A 27181-nucleotide genomic window follows, 5' to 3' on the forward strand; every position below is an offset into this window, starting at 1 on the left:
CCCCCTCCCACTGGAAATAGGTATAGTTATAATTTTTCAATAGATTTGCAATTTTCCTGTGTTCTCAGATTTTTAACAAACTTAATCAAATCAAAAAGCCTTAACTGTGACTCTTTAAAATTTTAGCTGTACTTTTTTTAGATCGTTAACTAAATTTTTGAAAAGTTCATGCTTGGATGTTAATGTTTATGCCAGAATTTCTAGAGAGCCACAGATTTTTTTTAGCATCACAGAAAATATTCAAAGTTAAGTTTATTATCACAAACTCATTTGCATAAGTAGATAACTACAAGGATAGTTGGAGTCTTTCCCCATTATCTTCCAAAATCAAGATGTGAAACCACAAGTTTCACAGATTTCCAAGATCTTATGAACCAAGGATTTTTGTCTCCAAAACAACATCAACAAAACTTTGAGAGAAACCTAAGACAGAAATAAAATTCACAATGGAATAGGAGCTAGTATCCTCTACTTCCGTGCAAAGGATGGCCTCAGGCTGAGCAAAGAAACCAAAACTGATAGTTTAAAAAAAAATCTGAGTGCTTCTAATGCATTTGGGAGCAGGTGTCGAGGCAGCCAAACGGAACTTTGGGGTCACTGGGAAGGAATGTCAAAGCTGAGTTATTAAGTTTAAGCAGAAAATATGGCCTGAAAGTTTAGCTTCGAATGAATTAAGGACGTGCCAAGGAATGAGTGAAATATTTTCTCTGCAAGTCATGGGGTTGCAGGTTGGGATCCAGCATCTGGGTCTGATTACGTATGCTTTAGGTGACAGGTGGCTTTAGGAAATGGAACCCTCGTAGAGCTTTTAAAATATTTTCCTGGGAAGGGTAAATAATTTGATGTCTTGCTGGTTTGGTTTCCTTCTGCGGGCTGTTTGAAATACAAAAACACATCTTAAGCACATCAAAGTTGTTTCATGTGCAGACAAAGACAGACATCCTCAACTCTGACACTCGGCCACATCAGTTTCACTTCCGGCATTTTGAAATCTGTTCCTCGCGCAACTGGTAGAGATCAGTTACCAAACCCTATTGTTATACTTATAAAACTAATATTTATCAGTCATCTTTTTAATACTTCATTTTCATGAGCCTGAAAACTTTTATTGCTCAATTAGTTCCTAGGGGTAGCCACAGATGTTGAGCCAGAGAAAATAACCTCAGCTTTGACACAAACAATTACATGATGAGGAATCATTTCAACTTCTACAAATGAAAGAAATGTTCTTTAGAGTGTTTGCCAAGTCAACGGTCATTTTGCTGAGATCAAAGATGATGGATGATTTATTCATAAGAAATTTCCCTTGCCTTTAGTTTTTAGTTTTCAACTGTTTCGTTGTTGCAGTTTTAGTTTTATTTTCTCCTTGCATTTTGTTCAAAACTATGTTTACTTTGATGTTATGAATCACCTAGAGGTCCCACTGTGCCCTGTCGGATGCATCTCAATTAAAGAGAGTTACCCAGAACCTCTAATACTGAATATCGAATTCTAAATATTCATTCTGGATCTAGAAGTGTAGTATTATTAAGATGTTATATTTGGTATTGAAATGCAACTAAAAGCAATTTGATTGTTTTAATTTTAACATTATAGTATAAAACACTCAATTCTTAAGTATACAACCAAATGGATTTTTACATACATACACACTCTGTAACCACCATCATTCCATTCAAGGTAGAGATTATTTCAAGCATCCTAAAAATTAAAGAGCCAAGAGTTTTTTAAACTGAATTTTTAACTGACTTTTTCTTTTTTAAAAAAATGACATTAAAGGGCTTCCCTGGTGGCGCAGTGGTTGAGAATCTGCCTGCCAATGCAGGGGACACGGGTTTGAGCCCTGGTCTGGGAAGATCCCACATGCCGTGGAGCAACTGGGCCCGTGAGCCACAACTACTGAGCCTGCGCATCTGGAACCTGTACTCCGCAACAAGAGAGGCCACGACAGTGAGACGTCCGCGCACCGTGATGAAGAGTGGCCCCCGCTCGCTGCAACTAGAGAAAGCCCTCGCACAGAAACGAAGACCCAACACAGCCAAAAATAAATTAATTAGTTAAAAAAAAAAAGACATTAAAAAAACAGTTTTTAAAAGAAGCTTTTCCACATGACTGGTCAACCAATTTTTTTCTCAATCACCTCATTCCTCCAAGCTATTCTTTCTTTTTGGCAACACGAAGTCATTCTTCTTCATTTCAGAATATATATAGAGAGAAAGATAGATGATAGAAAATAGGTAGGTATAATATTTATATATATAAATTTCAGAATATATATAGAGAGATAGATGATAGAAAAAGTGTATATGTATAAATAGATAGATGTAAAATTTATATATCACCTAATGAGTCCAGTGTCTCATTCTCCTGGCAAAGACTGGGATGGAATAAAGCCTCTGCACATCTACTCAAGGGGAAAAGGAAGAGAAAGTCTCCCTCAGTGCCACCTCCCAACAGTTCCCATGGAGTTCCCTGAACTGCAGCCCCAGTCCCTGAACTCCCATATTCTTAGATGCTTGTTACTAAACCCATAATTAACATTGGCCTCAAAACACATGTGCTCCAATGAATGTTTCCGCATTTCAACCAGGCACACACCCAGCTTTAAACAAAGACTAGAAAGAGTGATGGGCATAAAAACAATTGAAATCTCACATGGCAGTTGAATCAAAGGGAAATCATGTAAGAGAACGTGAGAATAGAGCAAGATAAGTTGTCTTTCTTCTGTAGTTCTGCAGTAAGATCATTATTTGGTGTCCTAGAGTCACATCAGATAAGTTCATTGCCCTTGGCACTTATTCCCCCTGGGTTTCTTTTTTGTTTGTTTTTTTGTTTTTGTTTTTGTCCTCTTTGAATATATCCTACACATTCTAAATTTACAAGTTTTAAAATTGGGCTCTTGAGAAAATAACATGAATTTCATTTGGTTTTGGTTTTTTGTTTTGTTTTGTTGTTTTACTCCACTGAAGTTACTTTCCTGTTTTGTTAGAACTGCATGGTTTTTAATTATACACGTACGTTTTTTAAATTAAAATTCTTGAGGACAAGTTGTCTTCATTTTAGTGCACTATCATTTGCATGCAGTTCTGGACAAGCAGTCAGTACTTTAATAAATATTGACGAGAGTCAGAGATGTTCAAAATTGTATGGACCCTTGCAGATCACCTAAACCAGAGATTTTCAAACTCAAGTCCTTGAATCTGTTGCATCAAAATCACCTGAGGGAGTTTTAGGATACAGATTCCTAGACCTTTCCACCAGACAGCATAATTTAGAAGCTCTTAATTGGAGCTCAGAAATCTCAGAGTTTATTTAAATTATCCAGATCATTTCCATTTGCAGCCATGTTTAAGAGTTACTGATTTAGGCCCATCTCTCCCTGATGACTTGATTTGATTTTCAGAAGAAAAAATCCACAAAGTATCCACAAATTAGATTCTTTACATCTTAGAAGTGGATGTGACCTTAGAAAATATTGTATTAATTCCCCTTATTTTGCACCCAAAGAAAAAAATCTTAATTTCTCAAAGTTACAGAGCTGATTAGCAGCAAAGTTAAGAACAGAACTTAAGTCCCTTGAATGGAAAGTCCAGGCTCTCCACCATCATTTCTCCAGTGGATCTTATTCAAAACCAGCCCAGAGCCTCCAGCATTCTTGGAGGCTGGACCTCCAAGAGAGGAACCCCATTGCCCATGGCTTCTCCCAAATCATTTCTTTATTTTCTAAATAACGTACACTGTGATTTCAGAGAATCTATAGATATATAGCCAGGAACTTGATTACCATTGGAAATAGGTAAACATGAAATGTTAACTACTGGTATTGATAAGGGGTTTTATCAAATTCAGAAAAGCACCATGTAACAAAATATACTACAGCTGAAGGTATATTTAAATAAATGTTAAATAATACTCTTTTACAATTACTTGATCAACAAAGGAAATCTTGCACTCATATAAATTTTTAAAAAATGAATAGCATAGCTGAAGAAAAGCTTATTGGAAATTAGAAAGTTCAGAGAATTTCATAGCAATGTAAAAGAACCCCAGGGAGAGGATTCTTCTTTACGAAAAACTTGCAGAGTTTATAATTTTTGTCTTTCCCACTTGCCTCTTTTTTTTTCCCTACCTCTTGTCCCAGTTTTCAGGAGAATTCATTACGCAAATCACATTTGCACTGAGGTTACCTTGAGTATTTCCATTCTCTGTTAACAAACCACATGTCTTCTCTTGTAAATATAGGTAGACTTCAGAGTAATTTTAAGACTATACTAATCTTCCTATTGAGCTGTTGAAGGAAAAGTAAATGATGAGGCTAAAGTGTAGGTAGCTTTTCCTATCTGCTCCAGATTGGGTCCAGGCCTGAATTTTCAACATTCAATTTGACCTAGGGTTTGGCATATATACTTTCTCTTCATTAACAGGGGATTATTTTCTGATTCTGGATCTAAATTCAAAAATACTATTTCTAAATGCAGGGGTCTTTGAGATTAAAAAGATTATGGGAAAAGGAAAAAAATATTCTGGTTAAAATAATGGAGTGAATGATTAAAATAAAAAGCATCAATATTCAATATTTATCTTGAAATAATAGCATCCAATTGCAATTGCGAAGTTCTGAGTCCAGGTAAGAGGGAGTGAGTTATCTGTGGACTCTAGAAAGTAATCTAGCAGGCAGATTGGGGAAGACCAAAAGTCTCCCCCTGTTTTCTCTCTCTTTTTTTCTTAATTTTACTTTATACTAGAGTATAGTTGATTTACAATGCTGCATTAGTTTCAGGTGTATAGCAAAGTGATTCATTTCTGCATATACGTATATCCATTCTTTTTCAGATTCTTTTCCCATATAGGTTATTACAGAATATTGAGAAGAGTTCCTTGTGCTATATAGTAGGCCCTTGTTGGTTATCTACTTTATACATAATAGTGTGTATTTGTTAATCCCAAACTCCTAATTTATCCCTCCCCACCACGTTTTAACTTGGGTAATCATAAGTTGTTTTCAAAGTCTGTAAGTCTGTTTCTGTTTCGTAAATAAGTTCATTTGTGTCATTTTTTAGATTCCACATATAAATGATATCATGTGGTATTTGTCTCTTCCTTATCTCTGTGTTTACACAACGCAGCCACCATGGCTATAATAGAGATGATGACTGAAAGGACAGCAGCAGAGACCCACAGGAGACAGAAGCTGTGAGGGAGAAGAAACTTCTCTAATCACAGGAGTCATCGTCCAAGAAGGTGAGACAAACCACCCTGACCCTGTCCTCACCTGTCTCCATGACTGCAGGGTCCTCTCAGTTGGCTCTCCACCCTCCAGGCACCAGCCATTCCAGCCCACCTTTGGCACGGCTGGCAATTAGGTTCTGTCCTATGCATCCAGTTTATGTCCCTCTCAGACATCATTCACGGGGCCTCAAAGACTGGAGCAACTAGGACATGGGGAGGGATTGGTCAGTTATCTGATATTAGTTTGTATTTTTAATTTTGTTTTATAAGAGTAAAACCCAAATGAAAAGTTACTGGAAATCTAAGAAAAGGATGGTTTTCCAGAAAAACCTAAACGCGTCTTTTATTCAGAAGCACAAAGTAAGACAGAGGCATAGAAATGACCAATTTGTTTCTCCACAGCATGGAAACTATAAAGCTGCCAGAAAATGTCTCCTCTAGCTGAGCCATAGAATTTCATCTCAGCCTTGCTTTCTCCCTTGGCCGACAGCTCAGAAGAGGGAAGATATTCATAATCCAGTTATTCCATTACAGCCTGAACTTGTGTTTTTCAGAGAGAGAACTAGAGGGACAAGCTAACAAAGACTATGGTTCGAGGATATAGAAAAAACTATAGCAAAAAGTAAAAAAGTGAAAAGCTCACAGTGAATCACCTTTTTTTATGGAGACAATAAAAACTCAAAGAATATTTGAAAGGGTCAGTCAGACTAGGTGTCATTCTATCTGGCTTGTAAACTGGGACTTCCCTGGGGAGGTCTTGAAACTTAATGATCACAATCAGTCCCATCTGGTTATAGCACTTTCGTGGAGGACTTTGCCATCTTGCTGTCCAATATTCTTTCACCACCACAGGCCAGATTTTGCCTTGGGTAACTCCAGACCCCATGTAGATGACCATCTAATACCCTGTCTTCACCAGTCTTAGACCTTCTCAACTCCAGTGACCATGCCCCAGATTCCTCCAAACTCCTCCACCTGTTTTATTCTCTTGCATCCAATGTTCACCTACTTCTAATCAACCTATCCAACTCCCCACCTCCTTTCTAGCACTTGACCCCAGGTCCTCTCAAGCTACCATCCCCAAGTTTTTTCTTTCTGTTTCAAACTTCCTCAAAGATGAATCTAAACATTCTCTGTGCTTCCTTCACTACAAATTCACATCTCAACTGTGCAAGTCACAGGCACTGACATCCTAAAGTCAAATGGGTGCATTTTTCAGTTTTCATTTGACCAGAGCTTTGCTACATTTGACACTTTGCCTCACTCCCTCATTTGTTTTACTTTAATGCCACAACACTTACGTTTAATGTTTACTATTTAACTTATAGTTAGGTAATTCCAAAAATATCAAATATATATAAAAATTGAGAGACTGGTATAATGAACATCACCCAGCTTCAAAGACTCTCAATTCATTCTCAGTATTGTTTCATCTATTCCTTCTCCCACCATCCTCACACCAGGTTATTTAGAAGCAAATCACATAGATGGTGTCATTTCATCAATAAATATTTCACTATATATCTTGAAAGATAAAGAATGTCTTTGAAAATCATTTTTAAATACTGCTGTTAAATCTAAATATTAAGTCCTTAATAGCCTCAAATATCCAAGTAGTGTTCAAATTCTCATAATCTCAGAGATATTTTGTAATAACTTGTGCAAGTCAGATCCAAACAGGGTCCATACATTGCAATTAATTAAATACATCTCCCTTTTTTCTAATTTATTTAATAAAGAAACTGGATGATTTGTCCTGCAGCTTCCTACAATCCGAATTTTGTTGATTGCAAAATTGTGTCATTTAACTTATTTTTCTCTTTCTTATATTTTTTAACTTTGTAGTAAGATCTAGAGAGTTGATCAGCCTCATTTGATTTTACACACACACACAAACACACATGCACACACACATACACACACACACACACACACCATAACCTGTAATGTGCTCTCCATCAGGATGTATTGCATTGGCCAAAAAGTTCATTCGGGAAAACCAAACGAACTTTTTGCCAACCCAATACATAAACACCAGATTGCCTCTCATTTTAGATGTTAGCAGATACTGTTGAGCATTGCCTTGATCCATTATTTCATCTGAGGCTTCAAAATGATGATATTCTAGTTCAGTCATTTCTTATCACCTGAAATACTTCTCGCTCTCTTGAAACAGAACTCCCTCAGCCTCCAACCAGAGGCTGTTCTAGACACCAGGGATATACCAGTAAACTCTTTAGACAAAAAGTCCCTGCTTTCTTGGAGCTTATAGTTCAGTGGTGCACAGTTTCTGCACATAGTAAGTGTCAACTAATATCAGCTATTGGATTTATTCATATTTCTCATTCTTCTGCGTGCCTCTTGAATGTTAATAAATATCCCCATAATTTTATCCAGAATATATGGCTCTTCTTACTATACTTTTCTTAGATGGTCTTATCCACTCTCATAATTTCAAAGATGACTGCTAATAATAGTAAATATTTAGTGAGGATTTACAATGTATCAGGTGATGCTCCAGGCACAGTATGTATACACGTATATAATATATAATAATTTAGTTCTCAAAACAATCAAATGAGGAAGATACCATTGGTCCCCATTAGAATTTTTGATGGCCATGAGAATTCTTCTCTCTGATCTTTGCTACTGACTGACAGCCCAACTTCTGGGCCCTTAAATCTGTCGTAGCTTTTGTTTCAGAGCCACACTTTAGAATTTTGGTGGGATACCAGGGTAGGTCTGATACTAGGAGATCTGAAGCTCCTCTGACAGGTGTCTTTGACTTGAAGACTCCCCAGAAACCTTGCTGAACTTTCATTAGAAATGCTCAGATCTGTCCATACTTCCCTCTTCCTTCCCTTTCTCTTTCACTAGGGGCTAGACATGCACCATGGCCTGACGATTCTCCATGTATATCCTGGCTTCCTTTATACTTTCTCTTTCAGGTATTTCCTCTAATAAATACCGTGATATTTAATCCCTTCTTGGTGTCTGCTTCTCAGTTAGCCCAGACTGATGCACTACTGCTGTATAACAAAGTACTTCAAGTTTCTTGAGATAAACAATCATTTCATTATTCTGTGAATCCTGAACACAGTAAAGATGGCTTCTTTCTGCTTCATGATGTCTAGGACCTCAACTGGGAAGATGGACAGCAAGGGGTAACTCAACAGCTGGGGACTAGAATCACCTGGAAGCATCTTCACAAACACGTGTGGCAATTGCTGCTGACCGTGGCCTGGGACCTCAGTTAAGGCTATCAATCAGATCATCTGCATGTGTTCAAAGTACACTGGTTTTCCTCACAACATGGAAGCCTCAAAGTTGTCTGGCTTCTCCCATGGAGTCTCAGGGCTCCAAATGTGAGTGTCCCTGCAGACAAAGGAGATGCTGCATTGCCTTTTATGATGTAGCCTCTTAAGTCGCATCCTGTCAGTTGGGCCATACTCTATTGATCAAAGCAGTCACAGACTTACCCAGATTCAAGGATAGGAGAAATATATCCAACTTGTCAATGAAAATAGTGCCAAAGCATTAATTGGCCAATTTAAAAACCACCATCCTCTTTGGATATCAATTTTCCATATGAAGAAACTGAGGCATAGAGAGAGGTTATTCACCCAGGATCAAATAATGTAGTTCCAGACCTGATACTCTTAACTTCCAAACTACACTACCTCTGGGATACTTGAATCCATTGTGTCCCTCATATTTAGTGCTCTCAAACTGAACTTTCATCACTCACCATTTTTTTTGCGTTATTCTCCAATGGCATATAATTTCACCTAACAAATGACTCAAGCTAAAAACCTGAAAGTAATCTTTGACTCGTCCTCATTCATGAATCGAATCAATCACCCAGTCATGAACTGTTCACAACATTTGAAACACTTGCACATTTGCATCTCTTCTGTTTCTGTCAATGATATTAAACCCAGCATACTTCCATTTGCTCCATGGGTAGGAAATCCACTATCATTACTCCTGCACTGCTCACCTTCTGGATCTTCTAGAACACTGAGAGGGGAAGTCTGCCCAAACAATGGCCAGTTCCATTCAGGGACAGGCCCTAGTGGCGGCCAGCCTACTGATTTGGTCACTGCCTTTGCTCCTCATTGTCAAATGATAGAACCAGGAACACCAGATCCCCTCCATCTAAGTGTTCATGCCTTGACAAAATCTCCCTTGCTGAGACCCTGGAATAAGCCAACACTGTCCCTGGTCTCAAGTGCTGAGTTTTTTCAGTTACACACAGAAAGTCCTCTCTGGGGTCCCTCTGCCAACAGGGTCTTAGGAGTTTAACTCTGGGGTCATATGAAGTCATGGCCCCTCTTTCCAGCTTTGGGAAATAGCTTTCTTTATCAGCCTTCTAATCGCAAAGCATTTATTTCCCTCCCTTTCACACCTGAGAGAGCCTGAGCTCTTCTAAGAAGGGTTCAGAACTCAGGAACACTAAAAAGTTTCTTTACCATTTCTGGAAGGAAAATACCATGTCTTCCTTATTCAGTAAGTCTCCAACCCAGGGTCAAGCAGTAGGATACTTTTTTCTCAATTGCTAAAGTAATAGAACTAAACATAGGGAAAGTCTCTGTAAGGCTCCCTGCTGCACCTACCAGTTTTTCCTTCTAAATGTTTCTCAGATCATTCCCTCTCCCCGGTCCTGCTCTTACCACTCCAATCCAGGTCCTTATTACCTCTTCATACCCAAACAAACACCTCTCAGGTCCCCAGACAGTGTCCCAGGACCTCAAGGGCTAGTGGAAAGGAAAAGACAACCTGGGCAGCTAACCACCAATAACTCTGTCTCATACCCAAAAGCTCCACTTCTATCTGCTACATGGGGTAGATCCCTAAGACTGCACCTGGAAAACAAAACAGACAAGTTCTGCAGCCAAAAAGAGAAGTTATAGGAAACTCCAAATGAAAACAAAATTTTGACCATGAAAGGCTACTGCTTAAAGCCTTGTAATGGTCCGCATAGGCTCAAAATGAAGTCCAATGTCTTAATGTGATGCAAGGACCTGTGTGACCTGCCCCCTCAAAAGCCCCAGCATCTTCCTCTTGTACATCATCTCCCAGCCACACTCACAGTTCCCAGCAGACGTTGCTTGGTGTCAAGGCCCTGGAATTTTGCTCATCCTCTCTCCTCTGCCTGGTCCTCTCCACCCCTCACAGCTCCCATTCAAGCTTTTACAATCACCTTAAGCACTATTCCCACCAGCCTCTGACTTAGGTGCCCATTCTGAGTGCTCCAAAAACACTCAGTGAATCATGATCACTATTTTACAACTATCAGGGCATAAGCCTGTTTCAACTCTATCCTGAGGGTCTCTTAAAGACAGGGCCTGAGTTTAATCCATCTCTGAATCAATGGTGCCTAGCAGAGTGACTGATAGGTCTACATACTCAGAAAGTGTCTGCTGGATGCATTCATAAAGGATGGAGAATTGTTAGTGAACAAGGAGAACTTCTTCCATCAAGCTGCAGGTTGCCCTACCAAACACAACTGTAACTGTCACACCACTGAACTCTTTCAGGACCCCAGACACTTCCTCACTCCCAACGCTACAAAATAGAATGTAATCCTGTGTGATTCACAAGGCACCTGAATTGCTTCAGGGTCATTATTATGAACACCAATTATCCCAATAGCAGCAAAGAACAGATGTAAAAGTTAATGGAGTTTTCTGGATGACAGAATGCTGGATAAATACCTTTTTGCTGCATTATATGCAGAAAGATGCCAAAATGTGGAGGCACGAAGAAAGTTGGGTCTAAGCTGCAAGTGCCGCAGTCAGAGGAGACAGAGAAGTCCGCCATGGTTCCTACTCTGATCACAAAAATCAGGCAGAATTTGCCACTGAGAGGCTGCAAGTAAATTCAAAGAAACACCCCACTAGATGGAGATCCAAATGCTCAATTAGCATCCCAGAACATACCCCGGGAGTTTTAAAGAGCCTAGCACTGTCATGTCATTACAAGGAGGCAAATCTTATCCCCACCAGCCTCTTTCTTGTGCGGTGGAAAGCCCTCTAGAAGGTGCTGGGAAATACTCCACCTCCCAACGCATCAGCGTATATTTCCAGCCGAGAGTCACCGCGCACCTCTCTGGGGTCTTTAAAAATCTCTCTTCCCGGAGCTCTTCTCTTTGCCCTTCACTGAGATTTCATTGCCCCTTTGATATATAATTTTTCATTACAAGTGATTTGCTCATTTATATTTTTATTTAAAAAAAATAGATTTTAGGAACAAGCCTGTGCCTAACGGCAGTGGGCTCATCTTATGAATTCTGACGCATCTGTTGTCTTCAGTAACTATGCAAACACTGTGAATGAAATGCAGAGCCCAGAAATATATCTTTACCATGAGTTTAGGGAGCCTTGCCCCCTTCTGCTCTGACAAAGAGAATTCACCTGAACATTTCTTGCTTATAATAGATATTTGGATATGGATGATAGGTACTCAGGCAGTGGATTTTGCAAAGCTTCTTAGTGCAATAAAAGTAAAACAATAAATCTAGCCACTAAAATAAATAAAGCGAGCCTTTCGGGGTTATTGAAATTAAATTTAAAATGAGGAGAAAAACTGTACACACTGCGCACGCACGTTTGTGTGTGCGCGTGTATTTCTTCATGAGTTTCCAGACATCAGTGAAGAACCACGTTCATGCACAGCCCGAGTAGCCAGTATGAAACAAAGTCCTTCACGTGGGTTTGTAAACACAAGTGTAATTGGTATTTAAGGGGCCGTTCTAAATTGCCGTCACCCCCTCTGTCTGAGCATGAGTAATCTAATTTGTCTGCAGAGCGTGTTGCCGTTTGACAGACAGGTCTCGGAGGACTGTCTCGCATGTCAGCATCCGTGAAAATGAGTTCTGAAGGATAGTCCACACCTCCAAGCACGCGTGGAATCCCAATCACCCACGACTCATAGATCCATTTGCCCTGTGTCTGGCTGCTGACGGATAATATATTCATTTGCTTCTGGCTGAAAAAAAAAAAAAAAAAAAAAGTGAGAAAGCGCTGGTGCATATTGATGGTATCCTAAAGGAGCTGTAATTGGGAGGAGGGATACTCGGCTGCTGCACACGCCTCTGTCCTTCTCCTTCACTCCTCAGCCAACTGGAAAAAAAATGAACCCCCAAACTGTCAGGTGATCGAACCATTCTCTCTTGTTAGAACTGGAAAATTAAAATCTATCTCCCTGACGAAAAGGGAATTCGTTTGCAATGCCACTGAGTATTTTAGCTGAGCACTAAATATTATCTGATTAAAATTACTCCCTGAAGGATAAGTGTTAGCTTTAGTGTCTAATTCTAGTGTGTTTAAATAATATGCAATGCATACATGTTCTTCTATATTTAAATATTTAACATAGGAGTTGAAAAAGCAAAATCACATGATGAAACTTCAATGTCTAAAGGGTAGGATTAAGTCTACTTAATGGAGAAGTTAGCCATAAGCAAATCTGAACTCCAGCTTATAGAAAAGCATAAGCAATGTACCCATAGGTTCCAGTCATCCCCTGCTGGTGAGATAATTTAAGGGGGTAGCCAGTCCTCCAGGACCTCAAGCAGCTACCTGCATTCAGTGCTGATAAGCCTTTTCTTGCTAATCCATAATTGTGTGTTTGGTATTGTGGTATCTGTGCAAAAAAGCCAGGGATTTTATTATGACAATGTGAATTATGTTGGATAACATGTTTTCACTAGGATACATTGATTTTGTTTTTTATGAGTAAGAACAGTTCATATATTTGAGTAACGTTATTTTATATACAACAGCTATTTTTGTTGAATAATTCCAGCTTTCAGAAAGGAAAGGAAAAGCAATCCTCTAGGAAAGGATTGCTTTGTGTGATGAAGTGCACCTGCTCCATGTATAATGAAATTTTTATCCATCTTTTAAAAATCTCCCCAAAGTATCTAGTATATAATTGGTGCCCAATAAACTACCAGTTGAAATGGTGAATGAATCAAATTAGGTAAGAGAAATAAGATGCCTCACTACATGTACTACTTTAAGATGTCCCAGAATATACTTGAAACAACATGATTAAATTATAATTTACTGTACATTGACATTGAAATCATTAACGAGAACTCACATTCTGTGCTATGTCCTCAAATGCCAAAGAACATACGTTCCAAGTGCCAAATGTTTTCCAAAAGGGGAGGGTCACCTCATGTCTTATCTGCTTTTCCTAGGGGTCCAGTTTGCCTGCTCTCACCCAGTTGGTCAGTCACCATCCTCCAAGGGGCACGTGAACCACTCTCCCCACTTAGCCACATGCTCCAGAGTGAGTCTCAGAAACCAGAGCCTGGAATCTGGAGCCACCAGTAGCATAACAGCATAGAAACATGTCTGTGACCCTGTAAAGATATAGCTGGGTGAGTGTGGTCCCTCCAGGAGAGGCCATTCACAAATCAATCCACACATGACTCTTAGTTTCCGATCTAATAACTCCCCCATTCTCATCATCACCTCCCCACCACACATACAGCCACAAAGTATAAATGTGCAGGTTAAATACGCATAAGTGCAGATATATTTGCACATATCCTAAATTGCTTCTTTTTGCAATTCCAAATTGCATAAGATCAACAAAATTGTGTAAAAATGCCACATCATTTTATTAAAAGGACCCAAGTACAATACCATGGCAGACATAACGGTTTAGCATAGAAATGATGGGAGAGTGAAAGAGAATTAAATTTATTTTATTGAAGTGAAATTCATTTTGTATTTTTTTAAAGTAATAACTAGAATTATGACTTACAACGTTATACCAGAACATATAAGATTTTTAGAAATTTCATGTAATGTCTGAAACATTTATATTAACATATTTCCAAACAAATAACCCAATGAAAGTTTAGTATTAGTTGTTTTGTTTGTTTGTTTGTTTATATTTTTTATATTTTGTATTTTGTATTTTTGTATTTTGTATTTTTTATTGAAGTGAAATTCACAAATGATTAACAAAATTAACCATTTTAGAGTGTACAGTTCAGTGGCATATACAATAGTGCATTCACAATGTTGCAAAAATCTATCCGGTTCGGAAATGTTTCCATTATTCCAAAGTAAAACCCAGAACCCATTAAACAGTGATTCCTCATTTTCCTTTCCCCCTTTCCTTTGGCAATCATTAATCTGCTTTCTGTCTCTATGGATTTGCCTATTCTGGACATTTCATAGAAATGGAATCATATGGTATGTGGCCTTTTGTGTCTGGCTTCTTTCATTTAGCATAATGTTTTCAAGGTCCATCCATGTTGTAGCATGTATCAGTACTTCATTCTTTTTTATGGTTTAGTAATATTTCTTTGTAAAGATATACCACCGTTTGCTTATTCATTCAACCATAAAAATCATGTGTTCTTAAGGACCCACAACTTGACAGTGGTTAAGAGACAGGGCTTTGAAATATCACATCTCTGATTTGAACTTCAGTTCTACAGACCACCAGCAGAAAAACCACTGGGCCCCAAAGGACAACAACGTTACAAGGATGGTCCAAGGACTAAATGAGATAGCATGTTCAAACCCCTATTAGAGTCCTTGAGGCACCATGCACTACTGTTATTATTTAAAACTGCCTAAAGCACAAAAATAGGATTAAAAAATAATATTTGGGGAAAAGAATATCCATTATTATTTCAACATTTACTTCCTTCATTTTAATTTTTAAATACTGATTTAGTAGAAATTTATATTGGTGCAGCCACTATGGAAAACACAGGAGGTACTACCGTATGGTTCAGCAATTCCACTTCTGGTATTTATCTGAAGGAAATTAAAGCACTAACTTTAACAGATACATGACTCCCCACTTCATTGCAACATTATTTACAATAACCAAGACATGGACATGGAAACAACCTGTTTCCATCAATGAATGAGTGGATAAAGAAAATATGGCATATCTATCTATCTATCTAACTATCTATGTAAATATAGATATATACATATATAAAATGGAATATTATTCAGCCATAAAAAATAATGAAATCTTGCCATTTGTGAAAACATGGATGAACCTTGAGGGCATTATGCTAAGTGAAATAAGTCAGACCTATAAAGACTAATACCATAGGATCTCACTTCTATGTAGAATCTAAAACAAACAAAAAACTAAAATCATAGAAACAAAGACCAGATTGGTGCTTGCCAGAGGCAGGGAGTGAGGAATGGGTAAAATGGGTGAAGGTGATCCTAAGGTACAAATTTTCAGTTATAAAATTAACAAATCCTGGGAATAAAATGTACAGCATGGTGACTATAGTTAGTTAATACTGTATTGTATATTTGAAATTTGCTAAAAGAATAAATCTTAAACGTTCTCATCACAAGAATAAGAGTGTGACTATTTGTGATGATGGATGCTAATTAGGCTAGCTGATCATTTTGCAATGTATGCACATATGGAATCATTATGTTTTATAACTGAAACTAATACGTTGTATGTCAATTATATCTAAATTTTAAAAATAAATAAAAACAAAATGAGATACTACTAGAATGGCCATAATCAAAAAGACAGACAATAACCAATGTTGGTGAGGACATGGAGAAATTAGAACTCTCATACCCATGGGAATGGAAAATGGTAGAGCCACTTTGGAAAACAGTTTGCCTGCACTGTCTCTGCATCACAGGAGGGACCACACAGCTTGTGGTGGGGCCATAAAGAGGCATTGCTTTGGCTATTTGCTTCCTCTCCTCATTGAATCCCATGCCAGTGTTTTCTATTGCAGAACGTGATTAGAACCCCTGTCAAGAGTCTAAGAAATGTAAGCTTTTATCTCCCTAAGCACAGAAAAGTAGGACTGGATTTAAGGACATACAGATGTCCAGCACACCAGATTACCTATTTTTTTTTCCTCTGGAAACTTTTAGGATCTCATATCTGGCATTCTAAAATGTCATAATGATGTGCCTTAGTGTAGTACTCATTGCAACAGCTATTTGGTGGGTTATGTTGATGTGAAAATTCATGTCTTTTCATTATAGGGAAAAAAGTAAGTGGAAATACATATATCAGCACAAGTAAATATTATAAACATAATGAGAAAAAAAGCAAGTCTCAGAACATCATACATTATATTATTTATATAATGTTTGAATACATGCAAATTAATACTATATATTGTGTATGGATGCATTATTAGATAATAAAAGTTAAAAGGCATTGAACATTAAAACACCAATTAGGATTACCTTTGCAAAGAAAATAAGGAAATGAGATCGGGTAGTGATATACGTGGAATTTCAACTTGCACTCTGGGTTATATTGTTCTTTTTTTTTAAGCTAGGTAGTAAGAACATGGATATTTTCATACTATTATCTGTAACATTTAGTATATCTGAAACATTTCATAGAAAAGAAAAAAAGATTAAAATATCAAGCCAGCTTCAAAAAAATTAGGAATCTAGAATGGCAACAGACTTGTTAAAATGAGCACTGGAAGCTAGAATACCATGGAACAATGCTTTCTGATATCATGAGAAATTGAATTCCAACCTAAAATTCTGGACCCAGAGAAGCCATTAAGCAGGAAGGAGAGGAAAATACAGACATTTACATTCAACTGATGTCTTAAAATATTACATCCCATGCAACTTTTATCTGAAATCTCCTGAAAGTTTCATTAAAACAAGAGAAGAAACCAAGAAATAGGAAGAAATGAGCGTCAGAAATGGAGACTCCCATACAGGAGGAACATGAATGGCCTTCCGAGATTGATGGTGAGAAGAGGTCTATGATGATAACTGGAAAGCCAACCTAGGGCTGGAGTCAAAAAACTCTGGTAGCAGGATGGCACTCTGATTAAATAAAGTTTTATTCGGACAAATCTATGCCCATTCATTCAATTATTGTCTGGAGCTGTTTTTTTGCTCTAACGATAGTATTGAACTATTACAACAAAGACCTTAAGTATTTACCATCTGGTCCTTTACAGAAAATGTTTGCAGATCACTGGCTTAGAGTGCAACCTTCCCAATTTGGAGCAGGAAGATGGAGGAAAGTCTTCAAGAGAAAAAAAAAACAAAACAAAACTGGAACTGATATATTACTGGATGTGTTTTCTCTTATTAAGAGGAGCTGTACAGCTTTGTTAGAGAATTTAAGAACAAATAAATGATGGGTGCATAGAAATTTAAGCAAATAATGTGATTTTTAATTCACAAGAAAACCAAAAGTTTCACAAGAGAGTATTTTAATTGTGGAACTCTAGGTAGTTTGTCTGTGAACAGTATTTCTTAAGAATAATAATGTAAACACTTAATATTGATTTAGCAATATTAGAAGCACTGGAGGAGATTAATGCAAGTGAGGGAGAGAGGGAAAGTGAAAGAGAACTAAACACTAATACTTCATAGCAGGATATTAATAGATGATATATAAAAATTTGAAAAAATCAATATATTAAATATTTTTAGAAATATGGAGGAAACTATCAGAATAAATAGCCATCTTTCATTCTAAGACTTGCAGAACTATTTGTCTTTGTTAACTGTATATGTTCGATTAATATAAAACCTAATTTACAACAAGACGACAACTATAACTCTATTAATTTGTTTAGGTCAGTTTAAAGTGAATAAGCCAAGAACAATGAATCACAATGCCTAAATTTTCTACATGCTATTCTCTGGTATCTACCTGCCTCCATTTTTAAACAATGTACAAATAAAGACCAAGTTAAGAAAAGGATGAAAGAAAAGAGGGAGTGGGACAGAGGGAACAGAAAAATGGAGGAAAGAAAGAACCTTTATTCAGATAAATTATTTTTTTCAAACATATTTTCTTATAGATATAATTCTGTCAATTTTCTGTCCCCTCTCTTCACTACCAGCTGTTTTTTGGGGTTTTTTTTTTATGGCTAATATTTACCTACTATATACCAGGCACTGTTCTCTGAACTGAGAATACAGAATTTTAAAAGACAGATTATGTCTGGGCTCCCAAGGAGCTTACCTTCTACTGAGAGCAGGGGCAAAACATTTCCAGGCAGAGGAATCTTTTGGGCAGATATTCTAGAGAGCCAATAAGCCTTGGGGGTTCAAGGAGTAGAAAGGAAAGTGTGCTAAGAGCATAGTTAATGAGGAAGGAAAGCACAGTAGGTGGTCGATCAACAATGTCCAGGGGTTGGCTAAGCATACAAGTATCACCTGAAGGGCTGTAACTGGAAGAGCCCAAGATGGCACACTCTGGCCAAGAAGGACACTAGAGAGATGGACTACCTGCTCACAAAAAAAATCCCTGGCGTTTTCTGCAGCTATCTGCATCAACAGTGCCTTCTTCACAGCCCCAAAACAGTGGCAACCAGGGCTTTGGGACCTGATAACAAACTGATTCGATTCAGCACTTATCTATAGACAAAGGATCATGAATAGAACTGGTCCCTGCAGACTGACTAAGTCCCTGAGTTCTTAAACAAATGATTAGTGCCTGAATAAGCTGAAGATCCTGCTCATCTGAACTTGGAGGCTAACTAGGGCTTAATTTGAAAACTTTAAAACAAACTGACCTGTTACACTCTAAGCAGTTGAAGTGGGTCGTGGCATCACATAAGTGAAAGGACAAAGCAAGAACAATTACCCACCTCTGTACATTATGACTCCTTTCTCTGAAGAGTAGCAGGTGACTGACAGATGGAAGTAGAGAGTAATCGGGTAATGAAGAGGCTCTTTGAGAGAAAGACGGGAGATTAAAGAAACATGTTAGAAAAGAGGGAGAAGATATAGATAGATAGATAGATAGATTTAGATGCAGATATAGACCTAGATATATGGACCCCAAAAGACCAAGAATGTGAGAACTTCTTCATTGGGTGTGGCATGAGGGAATATGTTAGTTCCATAAAATCAAAACTTGGTCCTTCTTTATGATGTTTATCAGACACTGCTTTCATCTTGGTTGATCTCCAACAGGGCTCAATTTGGGTAAGATTTCAGGAACAGGATGACCTTTTTTCTGATCACCTATAGGGTCTAGCTCCTTGAGGATGACTGGATGAAGAGGACAAAGGGCCAACAGATGACCTCCAAGTCATAAGACTTTAAAGCCTATTTCCCTCCCTATTTGTCCCCCACACCACCACCATGGGTGTGAAGAGTATACCCTGCAGCACAGAAAGGGGCAGCCATGCTCCAAGTGCAGGGACACATGCTAAATTCCATACTCACAGAACAAGCCCATCAGAACAGTTACTGACACTGAAATACTGTGTGCTCGATCACTTCCTACAGTCCAGCCTGTTTGTAAATATACAAACCTCTTAGTGTATTTAAAGTGATTCAGTTTACTTAAACATAATAAACAACTTTTTCACATTCAGCCTAAGGTAGGGTTTCATGGTAGTTTTTTCAGTGATTCAGTATTCCTGGACCTAATGCTGAGTGATTAATTACCTCCACTCTTCTTCATATGGGTATTGTTGGTGCAAATCAATATGTAGAAGCAATTTTGAGTTCTTTTAAGAAGAGAAATGTCAAATACCTAAAAGAAGTATGAATAATTGCTACCATTTTTTTGTTTCATCTTGATTTGATTTTCATGAGCATCCTGTTTCAAGGGATCAATGCTTAAAAAAAAAAAAGTTAGAGGAATGGGAAGGTCCCAAAGGGAGGTTGTGGTGTGGTAGTAATTTGAGCAGGAAAAGGTCCTTCTGCTCATGCTCACTGTCTTTGTTTTTATTTTCCATTTCTCTATCTTTATGAAAGATGAAGGTCTTCTATTGTCCCAGCAGGGAAAAAAAAAAAATGGAATTATGTGTCACAACATATTTAAGAGTTTTCACATACATTTAACAATATGATTGCAATTTTAACAATTATACCTGTTTGTCCCTCTCTGGAATGTGGAAATTTAACATGGGTATGATTCTGGAGCACATGCCTACCACCCCATTCTAATGAATGCTTAAAGTTTGCCAGTGAGGAAGGAAGTAAGAATTCACAACTTTCACACAAAACAATGGAAATTTTACCAGTGGAATAGAATTAGACTGACCTAATGCTTCTTAATAGCCTAGATTTTCCCTGAGGAGCTAAAACATTTGCAAGGATCATCTCACTGGATTCCACAAGGTTTCTCTGGAATTTTAGCCACATGTGTATTACTCTGTGGAATGTTCCCACCGAAAAGTGAAACAGTCAAACAAGTAGGGAAGCAGATTTAGAAAAGTGGGAAAGTAATGCATTAGGCTTTTAATTTAGGTAGAAATTTAGGACACTATATTAGGATGCTGTTCATATTAGCATGCTAATTATATTTAGGATGCTATTTATTTTAAGTTATTTTGGGTGATGAACTGACACAAAGTGAGAAAGAGAAGAACACTATGGGAAAACTGCCCTGTAAGTCTCTGGGTAGCTACATACTCAACTAAGGAAGTAAGTACTTAAAGGAAATTAGTAAAAGGAAAGTTCCAAGCATTGTGTCAACACTGACATTTGTTCACTCTCCAAGAGCCAGAGTGAATTGTATTTATTTCACAGAGCTGATTCTATTCTCATTTTTCACACGTTAAAAAATACTGTTTTCACAAAATGACAAGTGTTTTCAAACCAGATCAGAGAAAATGAAGAAAGTCATGGCTTTGAAATACATTGTCTGATAGATGTTGAAGGCCTATTCCAAAGGAAGTATATAACAGGCAGGCCTGTGCCCCTGTGCTCTGCACACCTACAGGCCGCACACTTCAGGAGATGTCAGTAAAATACCAATAAGGAATAAGTAATCCATGTATATTCAAAGCCATGTTTTTCCTGTATTATAAAATTATTTGTAACCAGCTGGAAGATTTCTTTGGGAGCTTGTTTTGTTACCAGTTGATACATGAAGCCATTTCCCTCCCCCACAACCCCATCCCACCTCCAAATCTAGCAGGGAAGAATGTCTGCATGGTTTCCTGCCATCCAAGAGACACTCCCTGTATCCAATTGACAATATAAATAGCTTGACTTTTCACATAAATAGACATTATTAGAAGAAATACTGTTTGTGGAAAAAGAGCTGTGGATGCCATACTGCATGGTGTTCTATGTTCTAGTGCTTCCCACCATTGTTAACCCACACTCAGTGGCCTCCAAACACTTCTCATCAAACAACTCAGAAATAGTTGCAAAGCACACACCTGATGAAAGACTTATATCCAGAATTTACAAAGAATATCTACAACCTAATAGTAAGAAGACAAACAAAAAGTGGGCAAAAATTTGAACAGACATTTATCCAAAGATATACAAATGTCTAATAAGCACAAAAAAAGATGCTTAACATTATTAGCCATTAGAGAAATGCAAATTAACATTACAGTGAAATACCATTTCATGCATACTAGCATGGCAATAATAAATGACAGGTAATAACGTACGTTGGAGAGGATGTGAAGAAATGAGAACTTGGCACATTGCTGGTGGAATTGTAAAATGGTGCAGCTAGGTTGTAAAACAATTTGGCAGTGTCTCCAAAAGTTAAATATAAAACTTTCACATGATCCAGCAATTCCACTTCTAGGTATACACCCAAAAGAAATGAAAACATGTGCACAACAAATACTTGTGCACAAGTGTTCACAGCAGCATGTTTCCAAACTGGAAACAATCCAAATGTCCATTAACTGATGAATGGATAGAAGTAATGTAGTATAGCTGTCCAATGGAACAGTATTCAATAATAAAAAGAAACAAACTACTGACATGTGCTATGTCATGGACAAACATCATCATCATCCAAGACGAAAGAACTTAGATGCAAGAGACCACATATTGTAAAATTACATTTCAAATGCCCAAAAAAGGAAAATCTATGGAGATAGAAACTAGATTATTGGTTGCCTGGGACTGGAGGCAGGAACTGGGTAGGTGTGGGGGAGGGGGTTAACTATAAATGGGTCTGAGCAATCACATTGGGGGAATGAAAATATTCTAAAACTTATTTATAGTGATGATTGCACCTCTTGGTAAAGTTACTAAAATTCACTGAATTGAACACTTGAAATGGATGAATACTATGATATCAAAATTACACTTCAATAAAGCTGTTAGAAGATAGAGGAGGAGGGAAAGGAGGAGGAGGAAGAAAAAAGAAGAGGAAGTGTACAACTCTTGTCATGAATTACATTCACAACAATATGCAACCATCACCCCCATCTATTTACAAAACTTGTTCATCATCCCAGACAGAAACTCTGTACCCATTAAGCAATAAATCCTCATCCTCTTCTCCTTCAGCTCCTGGTAAACTCTAATGTACTTTACATCTCTATGAATTTGCATATTTTAGATATTTCATGTGAGTGAAATCATAAAATATTTGTACTTTTGTAACTGGCTTATTTCACTTAACATAGTGCTTTCAAAATTCATCCCTGTTGTGACATGAATCAGCATTTTGTTCATTTTTCTGGCTGAATAATGTCCCATTGCATGTATATATCAGATTTTATCCATCCTTTCATCTGTCTATTCTTATGCCCATACCACATTGTTTTAATTACCGTAGCTTTGTAGTAAGTTTTGATTTCAGAATGTGTAATTCTTCAAACTTTGTTCTTCTTTTTCAAGATTGTTTTGGCCAATAAGAACCCCTTAAAATTTCATGTGAATTTGAAGACTGGCTTTTAGATTTATTAAAAAAAAGTGTCATAATTTTGTTTGGAATTACAATCTGTAGATCACATTGGGTAGTACTGACACAATTTTGTCTTCCAATCCATGACATGGAGATGTATTTCCATTTATTAGGGCCTCTTCTTTCAGATATATTTTATAGTGTTCAGTGTATAAGTCCTTTACTTCCTTTGTTAAATTTATTCCCAGTTATTTCCTTCTTTCAGTTGCTACTGTAAATGGAATTGTTTTCTTAATTTCCATTCACATTGTTCATTACTGAAATATAGCAAAATAAGTGATTTTTGGTGTCTTACTCTTGTACCCAGCAGTTTTGCTGAGTTTACTATGTCTTGGAAATTTCTTGTGGATTCTTGGGACTTTCTATGTATAGGATCAAGTCATCTTTGAAAAGAGATACTTTTACTTCCTCCTTTCCAAAATGGACAGATTTTATTTCTTTTTCTTGCCTAATTGCTCTGGCTACAATTCCCAGGACAATATTGTATAGTAGAAGTGGAAATTGGCATCCTTGTCTTGTTCCTGACCTTAGGGAGAAAGGAAATTTTCTGCCTTTCATCAATGAATATATGTTAGCTCTGGGCTTTTCATAGATGTCCTTTATCATGTTAAAGAAGTTCCCTTCTATGCCTAATTTGTTGAAAGAGCATTGAATTTTGTCAAATGCCTCTTCTGAATCAATTGAGATCATCATGTGAATTTTTTTCTTTTGTCCTATTAATGTGAGGTATTACATTTTTTTTAATTTTCTTATGTTGAACCACCCTTGAATTCCTGGAATAAACCCCACTTAGTCATAATGAATAATCCTTTTAATATGATGTTGATTTTGTTTGCTAGTATTTTGTTGAGAATTTTTGCATCTATTTTCATAAGGCATTTTGGTATATAGTTTTCCTTTCTTGTTATGTTTTTATCAGGCTTTGTAATCAGAACAGTACTGGAATCATGAGTTAGGAAGTGTTCCATCCTCTTATATTTTTTTTGGAAAAGATTGAGAAGGATTAATGTTCATTATTCTTTAAATGTTTGGTATAATTCACCAGTGAAGCCATCTGGTCTTGTACTTTTCTTTGTTGGGTGGTTTTTGATTACTTATTGAAACTCTTTACTTGTTATAAGCCTGTTGAAATTTTCTATTTATACTTGAGTCAATTTAGGTAATTTTTGTCTTTCTAGAAATGTTTCCATTTCACCTAGGTCATCTAATTTGTTGGCAGACATAATAATTTAAAGAAAAACAGAAGAAAGAAACAGAAGAAATACTTGAAATAATGTCTGAGATTTTTATAAAATTAATGCTACACAACAAACCACAGATAAGGAAGCTCAGAGAACACTAAGCAGAATAAATAGGAAAAATTCTAAACCTCAGCATATCATATTCAAACTGGAGAAAATCGAAGAGAATCTAGAAAGAAGCCAGAGGAAAAAATTACCTTACTTGTAGATGAACAAGGACAAGAATTATATCATAGTTTTCTTCAGAAACTGTGAACACACAAAAAGAATGGAGTGAAATAAAATGTTGAATTTTTTTAAAAACCAAAAACAGAATTAAGAATTCAGGGAAATTATCCTTCAAACATGAAAAAGAAATAAAGTATTTCTCATAAAAACAAAAATTGAGGGAATTGGCTGTCAGTAGACATTCCTTGCAAGAATGTTAAAAGAAGCTCTTCATAGAGAAGTAAAATGATATAGGTCATAAACTCAGGTCTACACAAAGAAAGTAAGAGTGTTGGAGAAGGAATCTATAAAGCAAAATACATATGAAGGTAAAATCTTAGTTTTCTTATTCTAAATTAGTAGCTCAAACTGATTAAACACTTAAAACTCAACAATGAGAAAATGGACAATGCAGTTGAAAAAATGGGTAAATGATCTGAACAGACACCTCACTAAAGAAGATATACAGATCACATTAGGTAGGGAATTTCACATTAAACAACAATGGTATGGTACCACACACCTGCTAGAAGGGCTAAAATCCCAAACACCAGCAATGTCAAATGCTTGTGAGGATGTGGAGCAACAGGAACTCTCATTCATTGTTAATGGGAATGTAAAATGGTACAGTCACATTGGAAGACAGTTTGGCAGTTTCTTGCAAAAATAAATATAGACTTACCATGTGATCCAGTTATTTCACTCCTAGATATTTACCTAAATGAGCTGAAAACTTATATCCACACACAGACACACACACATCTCTGCACATGAATGTTAATGGCAGCTTTCTTCAAAATTACCAAAAATTGTAATCAGCCAAGAAGTCCTTCCTTATTGAATGAATCAATCAATAAATTGGTATATCCATTCAATTAAGTATTATTCAGCAATAAAATAAAATTAAATATTGAGCCACAAAAAGTCATGGAGGAACCTTAAATACATGTTTCTAAGTAAAAGAAGCCAGCCTGTAAAGGATACATACCGTATGATTCCAAATATATAACATTCTGGAAAAGACAAGCTTACAGAGATAGTAAAAAGGTCAGTGGTTGCCAGGGTTTCTGGGGAGGGATGAATAGGTGGAGCACAGGGGTTTTGTTAGGACAGTGAGACTATTCTGTATGAAACTGCAATGATGTATATACATCATTACACATTCTTCAAAACCCACAGAATATACAACACAAAGAGTGAATCCAGACAGGAGAGGAGAAGATGGCGGAGGAGTAAGACGCGGAGATCACCTTCCTCCCATAGATACATCAGAAATACATCTACACGTGGAACTGCTCCTATAGAACACCCACTGAACGCTGGCAGAATAACTCAGACCTCCCAAAAGGCAAGAAACTCCCACATATGCCTGGGTAGGGCAAAAAAAAAAGAAAAAAAAGAGACAAAAGAATAGGGATGGAACCTGCACCAGTGGGAGGGAGCTGTGAAGGAGGAAAGGTTTCCACACAGGAGGAAGCCCCTTCGCGAGCGGAGACTGCGAGCGGCAGAGGGGGGAAGCTTCGGAGCCGCAGAGGACAGTGCAGCCACAGGGGTGCAGAGGGCAAAGCAGAGAGATTCCTGCACAGAGGATAGGTGCCGACCAGCACTCACCAGCCTGAGAGGCTTGTCTGCTCACCCGCCGGGGCGGGCGGGGCTGGGAGCTGAGGCTTGGGCGTCGGTCGGATCGCAGGGAGAGGACTGGGGTTGGCGGCGTGAACACAGCCTGAAGGGGTTAGTGCACCACAACTAGCTGGGAGGGAGTCCCGGAAAAGGTCTGGAGCTGCCAAAGAGGCAAGAGACTCTTTCTTGCCTCTTTGTTTCCTGGTGCGCGAGGAGAGGGGATTAAGAGCTCTGCTTAAAGGAGCTCCAGAGACGGACGCTAGCCGCGGCTATCAGCGCAGACCCCAGAGATGGGCATGAGACGCTAAGGCTGCTGCTGCCGCCACCAAGAAGCCTGTGTGCAAGCACAGGTCACTATCCACACCACCCCTCCCGGGAGCCTGTGCAGCCTGCCAATGTCAGGGTCCCGTGATCCAGGGACAACTTCCCCGGAAGAACGCACGGCGCGCCTCAGGCTGGTGCAATGTTATTCTGGCCTCTGCCACCGCAGGCTCGCCCCGCAACCTACCCCACTCACCCCCCGACCTGAGTGAGCCAGAGCCCCCAAATCAGCTGCTCCTTTAACCCCGTCCTGTCTGAGTGAAGAACAGACGCCCTCAGGCGACCTACACGCACAGGCAGGTCCAAATCCAAAGCTGAACCCCAGGAGCTGTGCAAACAAAGAAGAGAAAGGGAAATTTCTCCCAGCAGCCTCAGAAGCAGCGGATTAAAGCTCCACAATCAACTTGATGTACCCTGCAAATGTGGAATACATGAATAGACAATGAATCATCCCAAATTGAGGAGGTGGGCTTTGGGAGCAGGATATATTATTTTTTCACCTTTTCCACTTTTTGTGAGTGTGTATGTGTATGCTTCTGTGTGAGATTTTGTCTGTATAGCTTTGCTTTCACCATTTGCCTTAGGGGTCTGTCCGTCCGTTTCTTTTTTTTTTTTACTTTAAAAAATTTTTGTTCTTAATAATTATTTTTTATTTTTATATTTTAATAATTTTATTTTATTCTACCTTTATTTTATATTATTTTATTTTATCCTCTTTCTTTCTTTCTATCTATTTTTTCTCCCTTTTATTCTGAGCCATGTGGATGAAAGGCTCTTGGTGCTCCAGCCATGCATCAGGGCTGTGCCTCTGAGGTGGGAGAGCCAACTTCAGGACACTGGTCCACAAGAGACCTCCCAGCTCCACATAATACCAAACGGTGAAAATCTCCCAGAGATCTCCAACTCAACACCAA

This window comes from Balaenoptera acutorostrata, chromosome 3, assembly GCF_949987535.1.
Source record: "Balaenoptera acutorostrata chromosome 3, mBalAcu1.1, whole genome shotgun sequence".
NCBI lineage: Eukaryota > Metazoa > Chordata > Mammalia > Artiodactyla > Balaenopteridae > Balaenoptera > Balaenoptera acutorostrata.